General features: G+C 36.0%; 1 long non-coding RNA gene across 1 annotated transcript; it reads right to left on the minus strand.

Moving 5' to 3' along the window:
- Positions 1-655: 655 nt before the first annotated feature.
- On the minus strand, positions 656-6121 carry LOC140875125 (uncharacterized). Its single transcript, XR_012148349.1, has 3 exons — positions 5982-6121; positions 5138-5303; positions 656-1272 (listed from the first exon to the last, which is right to left on the minus strand). It is a non-coding gene; the product is annotated as an uncharacterized lncRNA (long non-coding RNA).
- Positions 6122-10311: the final 4190 nt, after the last annotated feature.

Below are 10311 nucleotides of genomic sequence, written 5' to 3' on the forward strand. Positions count from 1 at the left end.
TTTTAGAGCACCAATGAATATCTCTCATAAATTTGAGTATTGACAACACGTGCTACTATTCCAATAACATCAATAAAACGATAATTATTTTCATTCTCAATTGGTTACAGCATCGTGCTGATAACGTGTTATAAATCATAATAGAAATAGAGAGATGAGTAGAAAGAATTAATGAGAGAAGAGAGAATTCATATAAGTCAATACTCAGGTGCAAATTTCATTGAACTCAATCACCCTTATTTATAAGAAAATATTACAAGATACAAATCTGTACAAATATTATCTTTACATATTTATCTTGATCACATATCTTTAATAAGATAATCATCTATAAATAATAATATATTTATAACAGATTTTACCAAAAAATAAACAAATTGAGTTTTTATTATAAGTAAGAACGAACTTACCATTTTTCCTAGCTACCATATGTACATATTACCAACTTCACCTACGTGACAGACTTATAATGTACAAAATATTCAAACAAATGAAAAAGGTTACATAACAATTACAAATCAATCAATAGATTATTTGCGTAAAAGTGAGATGCTACCTCGAAAGCAAACAATTTCTTCACCTAAAGAAAATACAGGGGTGAGTTCTCTATGCTACCCCAAGGGCACTGTTCTTGGGGTGACGTGACAGAGTATGATTGGTTTAAATCAATGAGCCCCAATCATACTCTGTCACGTCACCCCAAGGGCATTGCCCTTGGGTAACATAGAACTTCCCAAATATAGGACTCCTGTTCTTGGTCCTCGCACGTGGTTGTTCTCCTCAGTCTAAGAAAAAAACTTCACTTCCCTTTCCTAATCAAGGGGAATGTAGAAACCGAAAACAATTAAATTTGCTTGAATAATTCTCAAAACAATGCTTTCCAGTTTTGGATGTTTGGTTTCAAATATACTATCCATGCCTAATGATGCCTTGTTGCAAAGTAGACCTTTACTTCAAAAGAAAATAACCCACCGACGTTTTGATACACAAGGAATCTTTTTAAATATTTGCTGAAAGTTTTTTACTGCATTAAGCCTGAAAAATGATCTCTTAGGGTCATTGAACGATCATAAATAGAATCTAATTGCACATAGTAAAATATAAGCTAAATTATTAAAATATGTATAGATAAATTCACTTTACCGAGACACATACACAGACAGGTAAAAGAACACCACAAGGATATGAGCCTACTACCATATTTTCATTGAAGCTCAATATTGAAGCAACATTAATTCTGCACTGGTAACAATAGTTTGGCGCATACCACACCTGCATCATACACGGACACAATCAAAAATAAAACAAACACATGATAGAATGTAGTGACCCGTATCCATAATTAACGATTAATTAGTAATTAATTGTGTCATCATGTTTTAGATTAATAAAACATGATTAAAAAAATTTCAAATGGATTAACGGAGTCCGAAAATTGATCCAGAACACTCGAAAGTGGTCGGGAAGATTTTGAGTCTTAGACAGTATCGGAGGCTCCGAACCCGAGTTCGGGTGATCCGAAGTGTCCAAGTTCGGAGGGCCTGAGGTTGTTCGGGAGGGTGAAGTTCGGACGATCCGAAGAGGGATCGGACGGCCCGATCTCCGTCAGATAAGATAAGATATGGAAATTATTTGATTGGCTGGAAGGGAGTTCAGACGATCCGAAGTGATGGATCAGACGGTCCGAACAGTGCCTCGGCCAGGTGTCCGAAGGAGTGACATCATGAATGACGTAATATCGGGATCGGACGATCCGAAGTCCCGATCGGACGGTTCGAAGTGCTATCAGGTGACACTTGTCATGCATGAAGAGTTCGGACGGTCTGAAGGCAAGATCGAACGGTCCGAACGTGTTCTATAAATATGAGGTCCGAGCTCCTCATTTGTGCGAATTCCAAATTCCTCTCCTTCTCCCACGTGACTCTATTTTAGGGCTTTGGATACTCTTATTTTAGAGTGTGAGTAGGGAATATATTTTAGCATATTCAGACAGTGTCTGACATAGTAGCGGAGCAGTGCTCGTGTAGCGAAGCCGTGCTCGAGGCTGTGGAGCTGCAGTAGGGGTGTGCCCCTAGTTGCAGGATAATTGTCATCAGCGGGCTGACAACGGACTGACAACGGACACAGGTATAACTTTTGCTTCCTAAAAATATTTAGGAGTATGCAATAGCTTAGTTAAGGCTTTTAGAGCTTATTGAATGATGCATGAGTATTTGCATTGTAGAGTTGATGATAGGCTTGAGAACCTAGAGTGGGACTGCTAGGACTGCTTGTAGTAAGGTACGTAAGTACTGACTGAGATGACCAACATGATATATGATACATGTGTTGCATGAGCATGTGCTACGTGTTTTACCATATTTTACGGATTTAGCACATGCATGTTTTTACGGTAGACTGCATCTGGTATGATTTGAGTCATGACAGTTTCCATCAGTTAGGTGTTACTTTCTGTGGACTCGTGTCTGGGGACGCTCTGTAGCGACCCAATATGGATCCACTACCTAATCAGAGTTAAGAGCATAATTAAGCATGCATTAAATAAATCGCTGCGGAAGGCTTAAATAAAAGCAGACCGGCAGAATACAATCGATTAAACAAATTCGATTATACAACCCAATCGAATAAATAAGCCTAAAGGGCAAAAACCTACAGCAAATCCTGTTGCCTTCGCTGGTCACTGGCTACTCCAAGCTCTTTATGCTCAATCCTGCACCTACACCTGCACCGTCGAAAGGGGTGTCCAGATACACAGAAAAGACTGGACGTGAGCTCTAAGCTCAATATGAAAGCACGGGTAAAACATACAAATATGATGCATGCAAATGACAGGGTATCCATATCTGGGATAACTGTATAAAACTGCTCAGTAATGGCGCCTAGGACATGAGTGGTACAACCCGGGGAGCAAACCCTGCGTACACTGCTCATTCCTACTGGACGTGGACCATGTCCCCCAGATGCTAGTACCAGCCCATACCCGTCGGTAGCAAAGCACTAGACATCATCCGTCCAAATAGGGCTGAGCGGCCCTACATGACTCATCTCAAAAGATGGACAGACACAATATGATATGCACATGCTGCATAATAATATGACACACAAATGCAACATATAAGCATGCAAAACCCGCTGGTTATCTCAGTCAGTACTTACGTACCTTTCTACAGGCAGTCCTAGCAGTCCCACTCTAGGTTCCAAGCCTATCATCAACTCTACAATGCAAATACCCATGCATCATTAATTAAGCTCTAAAAGCCTTAACTAAGCTATTACATACTCCTAAATAATTTAAGGAGACCATAGCTATACCTGGATCCGTCATCAGCCCACTGATGGCAACTATCCCGCAACTAGGGGCACACTCCTGCTGCAGCTCCACAGCCTCGAGCACGGCTCCACTACACGAGCACAGCTCCGCTACTATGTCAGACACTGTCTGACTATGCTAGAATATATTTCCTACTCCAACTCTAAAATAAGAGTACCCAAAGCCCTAAAATAGAGCCACGTGGGCGAAGGAGAGGATTTCGGAATTTGCACGAATGAGGAGATCGGACCTCATATTTATAGAACACGTTCGGGTCGTCCAAACTCGTGCTCGGATCGTCTGAACCCGATCGGATCCTCCGATCTCTTCCTCGGGCCGTCCGAACCCTGTCATGTGTCAACACTCATACATGCAACCATACACCTGTCCGGGACTACAGATCGGAGCCTCCGTTCTGCACCTTCGGATCATCCGAACTCTGTTCGGATGACATCACCAATGACATAATACTTCAGGACAGCTGGCTGGGCTACTGTTCGGATCGTTCGAACCCACATCGGACCGTCCGAAGCCTTTAGAGCCTCCAAAGCCTGTCTCCGTCCATGTTCGGATCCTCCAAACTCAAGTTCGGAGCGTCCGAACCTCCCGAACCTTACCCACCATTTTTGAGTGTTCTGAATCCATTTTTGAACTCCGTTAATCTATTTGAAATTTCTTTAATCATGTTTTACTTAATCAGAACATGATTACACAATTAATTACTCATTAACCGTTAATTCTGGATACGGGTCACTACACGCTCAGCCCCTAGTTTTGCTATCACTAAGAGCGGCCATGACGGTGGGTTTTGATGCTATAGTTGATAGGTGAATATAGGAGCGGCACCACGGACTTGCTATCCGATATTGCCTTGTATATTCATGGCGCCTCTGAGTACTGTTTTACCCTCGTTTAAATACACTTATGTGCTGCATATATTTTATATATCATTGCTTCCGTATTGAGCTTAGAGCTCACATCCAGTATTTTCTGTATGTTTGGACACCCCATTCGATGGGGCAGGCGTAGGTGCAGAATTGAGCATCAGGAGCTTGGAGTTGCCAGAGACCAGTGAAGACAGCAGGATTTGCTGTAGGTATTTACACTTAGGATTATTTATAATTCGATTGAGTTGTAAATTGGTTTATTTAACAGGTTGTATTCTGCCGGTCTGCTGTTATTTAAGTCTTCCGCAGCGATTTATTTTAAATGCATGCTTAATTATGCTCTAACTTTGATTTGATAGTGGATCCGAGTTGGGTCGCTACACAGAAAGAGTGCAAAATTCTATTAACTACAAAGACATGTTGAATATGGAGGTGTCAAGATATCCCTACTAGTGTTTTGTTAAATAAGGTCGCAACAACAATAACTTGAGGAAGTTGGTATCAATAAAAAGATTAAGAAGAATTCCAGTTTGAGATAATATTTGAAAAAATACGTATTTTAATTCTTTTACAACAAGAGCAGTAATCAATATCAACCAACAAGTCAACTTTTGAAGATCCCAGAGGTTTCAAAAACCATAATGCTGTTGACAATTGTTCTTGAAAAGTTCTATATTAAATCAAGTAAGTCGTAAAATGGCAAAGCAATCTTATAAAAAAGGGTGGTGAATAAACTAGCAAGCAGATTAACAAATGATTGTATGATCTTGACAGTTAAATCTCCTAGCAATTTACACACCTTTCTTTGAGAAGCAAAAAAATCATGAAAACTTCTAGACTATTATAACCACGATCAACAAAATCTCCCTACCAAGAAAATGTAGTAAGCAAGAGTTTGGAATAAATTGATATATTGCTAAAAACAACTTCAATAGCTTACCATAAATATGTAATTTGTTTCTTGTACATGACCTCCAGTTTGGAAAAGTTTCATTAAATCATGAAACTGTCCATGGATATCCCCACAAACAGTAATTGAACTATTGACTGGTTGAACATTTGACTCCTCGATCAATATCTCCTTTACTTGGAAAAGGCATGAGCAGCTTAAGTTTAACAAAACTTGTGGTTCAGACTTTAATTGATGATTAACCCCTGCAAGGTTGTCCAACACTCAAGAAATAATTATAAAAGGGACCTGAAATTGCAACAATCAAACCACTGGTTAGTTATTTTCATAACCTATTCTCATTGATTTTTCTTTATTACCTTAGATAAATCCAGGAAATACATTACATTACTAATTGAATTTATGAGGCATCACAGTAGTTTTCTTAAGCATTTACGCAAACACTTGGTACACATAGAAGCGGATTTATCTTACACAGATCGTTAATTAGATGCACACTTATCATTGAAAATTTCATACAAAAAATTATGTTAATTTATAGTGTTAATAAATTGGTGGGCAAACAAACAACTAAAAAACCCACTGTATCTTCTTCAAAGGATTTTAATCTACGAAATTAATGGATTCACAAACATTTATTTTCATTCCATTCATAACATGTTTTAGGATCTTTAGGTAGTGTTTGCAACCTCTATAAGTGATTATGAAGATTTTTTTCACAAATTTGTAAAAAAAATCTTCGTAATCACTTATTTTTAGAGGTTGTAAACATTATATTAAATAAAATTTGCAAATCTCATTTCAACATAAGTCGGTCGTACATCTACTTCTGAAACGTGAGATTGAAACCAATAGCAGGAGAAAAAAATCGAACGTTATTGACGGCGAATAGCGATTGCATGACTGGAAGATCTTGTACCATTGACGAAGAACTGATTCGGGAAAAATGGAATCTGGTTATATGGATTTGCTTGAGAGACGGTAGAAAAAGCGAAGTGGGAAATGTTAAAATAGAAAGGAAAAAACTGTTATGAATTTTATTTTTTGAGAGGACTAGTTTTTAAAAGTGTCCTTAATAAATGGATTTTCCAACACTTAAAAAAATATGTCCACACAAAAGTGTCATTATAGGGGTTTTTTCTTGTAGTGATTGCACAAATTTTTAGTTTTATGTTGATGCTCCTGAAGTTGCACAACACATTTTTATTGATACTTAGCAAAATATAATATCTACCAATATTTTATATATATATATATCAAGATTTATCAAATTCCTGAAAATTATTGATTTTAGATCTATCAACATTCCTAAATAATATTAATTAAGATTTGTATCGATAAATGATATTTCATCTAAAATTTGTCAATATCTTGAAGATTACTGATTTTAAATATTCCTAAAGGATATTGATGCACAATAAAATATTTATCTATGTTCTTAAAATTATTGAATTATTGTGAATTATAAATATATATTTATATTGTTTTCTCGAAGAACACATATTATAATAAATATTATATTTATATATTCAATTATACTCCAGAAGTAGTATAATTCATAAGATTTATATCGATATAAGATCTATCAACATTCACGAAGAATATTGACATAAGATAAACAATCTATCAATATTTTTGAAAATTATTGATTTTTAGTTTATCAACAATCATGAATAATATTGATAAAGATCTATCCATATTCATGTAGAATATTTATATAAGATCTAAAAATTTATCAATATTTTTTGAAAAATATTGATGCAAAATAGAAGATGCATAATATCCTCAAAAAAATTGATTTAAACTTTATCATATTCTAAAAGAATATTGAAATAATATACGAGGACTAATAATATAACCTGAATGATATTGATATAATATATAAGATTTGTCTGTATCGTGGAATTGATCAATGATTTAAATTTTTTTATATTTCCGAAGAGTGTTAACTCAGTATTCTTGATAAAATTTTCAAAATTCTTGAAGAATATTGATTTGAGATCAAAATTTTGTCAATATTTCTGAAAAATATTGATATATATTTTACAATAGAAGTGTAAATAAATAGAGATTAATATTGAAAGTCGCCTGATTGATGTGATTCGTTCACTAAAGTGAATGAACATAGTTTATACGTTGTGTCATGTGTAGATTAAATTTTCAAAGAATATGATTTTTTTTTATTTCACTAGAAGTGGAATATATATATATATATATATAGATTATAAAATATCGACATAGATTTTGAAAACTATATGTTTCAAGTATTGTAAAAAAATATTTGTACCTGTAGTACGATAAAAAAGGTAGCATAATTAAATATTGTACTATATGTACATTGATTTTTCATATTCCTATTTACAGAACATCGTATATGAAGTACGTTAAAAGATTTTACAGATTTCAATGATATAAATTTTCGGGATCAATTGGTGCATACCAAAAATAATATTTCCATAGTAACCTAATATGAATTTATTAAATGATTCATAAGATCATTAAGGTTTTGTCATTTCAAAGAAATAATAACTCACCCGCAGTGAATTAAGATATAAAGACTCAAATGAGTCGATATTTATATATGAGGCATACGAAGTTAATAAATCGTACATGAAGTAAGTTAAAGGATCTCTATCAAACATGATACATTATTTCTGGAGGAGATTCATTACTACCCAAATTATATTTTCAAAGTAACTTAACATAGATGTTAAAATATCCAGAAGATCATTTGGTTATCAATAAAAAATGATGTGTTTTATAGTATTTGGATTTTTGAATCGAATGACAATATTCATTCAATATAAGTGTATCGTTACAAAATTGCTCTAGAAGATCTCTATTATTCTAGAAGAGTTAATATGAATTTTCTTGAAGAAAAAACATAAACATTATTATTAATAATGAATATTGTTTTTTTTTTGGTAGCTCAATCATCTTTTTCTCATAAACACATATCAATCAATGCTTAAAATCCGTCCATAAATCGAAGTCGATATATTCTTTTTTTTTTCTTTCCAAAAGCCGCCTGTTGTGGCGGGGGTTAGGCTGACCCTTATCCGTTTATCAAAAAATAAAAAAAATACAAGAGAGGGGGACTAGGCCAAAACCTCTCTGAAAATTACCAAAATCAATAAAAAAAACTTTGAAATAACTCTAATATAAAAAAAAACCCAGCTTTATCTAATCCGCAAATTCCTCTGAGATGACCCTGAATATCCAATGGATGAAGCATCCTCGTTCCAAATGAAAAACCCAAGTTAGCAAGTTCATCGGCTACCGCATTAGCTTCTCGGAACACATGAGATTTTTGAATTTCCGAAGTAGCCATAATTTTTTGGATTGCCTTCAATGAATTACGAAGCTCCCACTAAACAAGATCAGACTTGATAATTGAAAGAACCGCAGTAGAATCAACTTCAAGCCACAAAGAAAAAAGACCGTATAACTTGAAAATTTCCAATCCTTTGACTACCGCATGCAATTCAGCTATAGTGTTCAAACCAATGCCAATATGCTCATGGAAAGCAACAATAGTATCTCCTCGATGATCACACTCTATTCCTCCAATGCTGGACTCTCCACCTTGTTTCGAACATCCATCCGTGTTTAGTTTAAAATACATCGGTGGTGGAGGAACCCACTTGATGACCCGAATGTTGACAATTCGATTCAGACGAATCCTCAACCACATGTAATGAGCGGCAAAGACCGAACCAATCCAATGAATTGGCCGAATAACACCTGCATGAGAAAGAGATAAAATGTGATCATTAATATTCCGAATGATCCTCCCCACTTGGATAGGGATATATCTGTGTTTCTTGTAGTTACGAGCTCGCCAAAGAAACCAAATAATAAGAAAAGACATCATTTCTCTAACATTCCATTTGAGTCTACAATCCATATCAATATTCCAGTTGGAAAAATTGAGAGGATGCTGGACATCAAAAATCCAAGAATAAAAATTCCAAAGATCCAATGCTGTCGAACTACTGAAAAAGATGTGATTAAAGGATTCAAATCCTTGAAAACACTGGAATTTAGAAGCTAGACTCCACCCTCGAGATTGGATTATATCATTACTAGGAAGTCTCTTGAATAGCCAACACCAACAAAAAAATTGAGGTCGAAGGTTTAAAAAGCTTCGACTAGCAGCCCTTTAACCAATCACAATTGGTACCCCTGTGCCGAACTAACTCCCAAGCAGCTTTGGCTGAAAAAATCCCATTATGAGATGCTTTCCAGAGAGCTGAGTTGTAGTAACCCGTATCCAAAAATAATGATTAATGGATAATTAATCGAGTGATCATGTTTAGATTAAGTAAAACATGATTAAAAAATTTCTTAAAGACTCTAAGGAGTTCAAAAATGGTTCTAGGACACATGAAATAGCCGAAAAGGGTCCCGAGTATTCGGAGAGATCGGAGGCTCTGGGCACAGTTTGGAAGGTCCGAACAAGATCGGAACCATCGTTCCAAGATCGGAAGCTCCGTTGAGTTCGGATGCTATGATCAGTTACAGGGCTAGCTGTCGGAAATATTACGTCATTAATGACGTCACTGAGGAGACTTCGGACGCTCCGATGGTTATCCTGTCAGTAGATGGTTGGACACAGAGACACGTGTTAGGTCACCAAAAATCAGTTGGACACGGATCTCGTGTTAGGTCACTGATATTTGGTTGGACACGTGTACTTGTGTTAGGTCACCATCAGGGCTTCTGAGTATGTTGGTCACCTCCTGTAGCGACGGCTCAGCGTGGCACATACCAAGACCCAAGTTTGTTCTTGATCAGATATTCTTGACCTCGTGTCTTGGTACACAGTTCACTTGCATACATGCACATATAATACCGTATACTCATACCTCGTACTGAGCTTATCATGCTCACGTTCCGTACTTTGTTGTATCTGGACACCCTATTCCATGGGGCAGGTCTGCGGCTGGATGAGGCGGGTGGTTTCAGGAGAGCTTAGACGATTGATGATCAGCAAGGATATCTGTCTAGGCTTTTGTCTCTGATACATTTGGGTTAATTCATTTGGATATTCGATTTGGTTGTATCTTTATTTGAGGATTTATTTATGCTATTCCGTTGTTATTTTTGATGATTTATTATTTAAGTTAAATGCATGCTTAAGCTTCTGATTAGTAGGTGATCACGGTGTGGGTCACTACATTTAAATTCATGATTAAGCTTCT

This window comes from Henckelia pumila, chromosome 1, assembly GCF_033568475.1.
Source record: "Henckelia pumila isolate YLH828 chromosome 1, ASM3356847v2, whole genome shotgun sequence".
NCBI lineage: Eukaryota > Viridiplantae > Streptophyta > Magnoliopsida > Lamiales > Gesneriaceae > Henckelia > Henckelia pumila.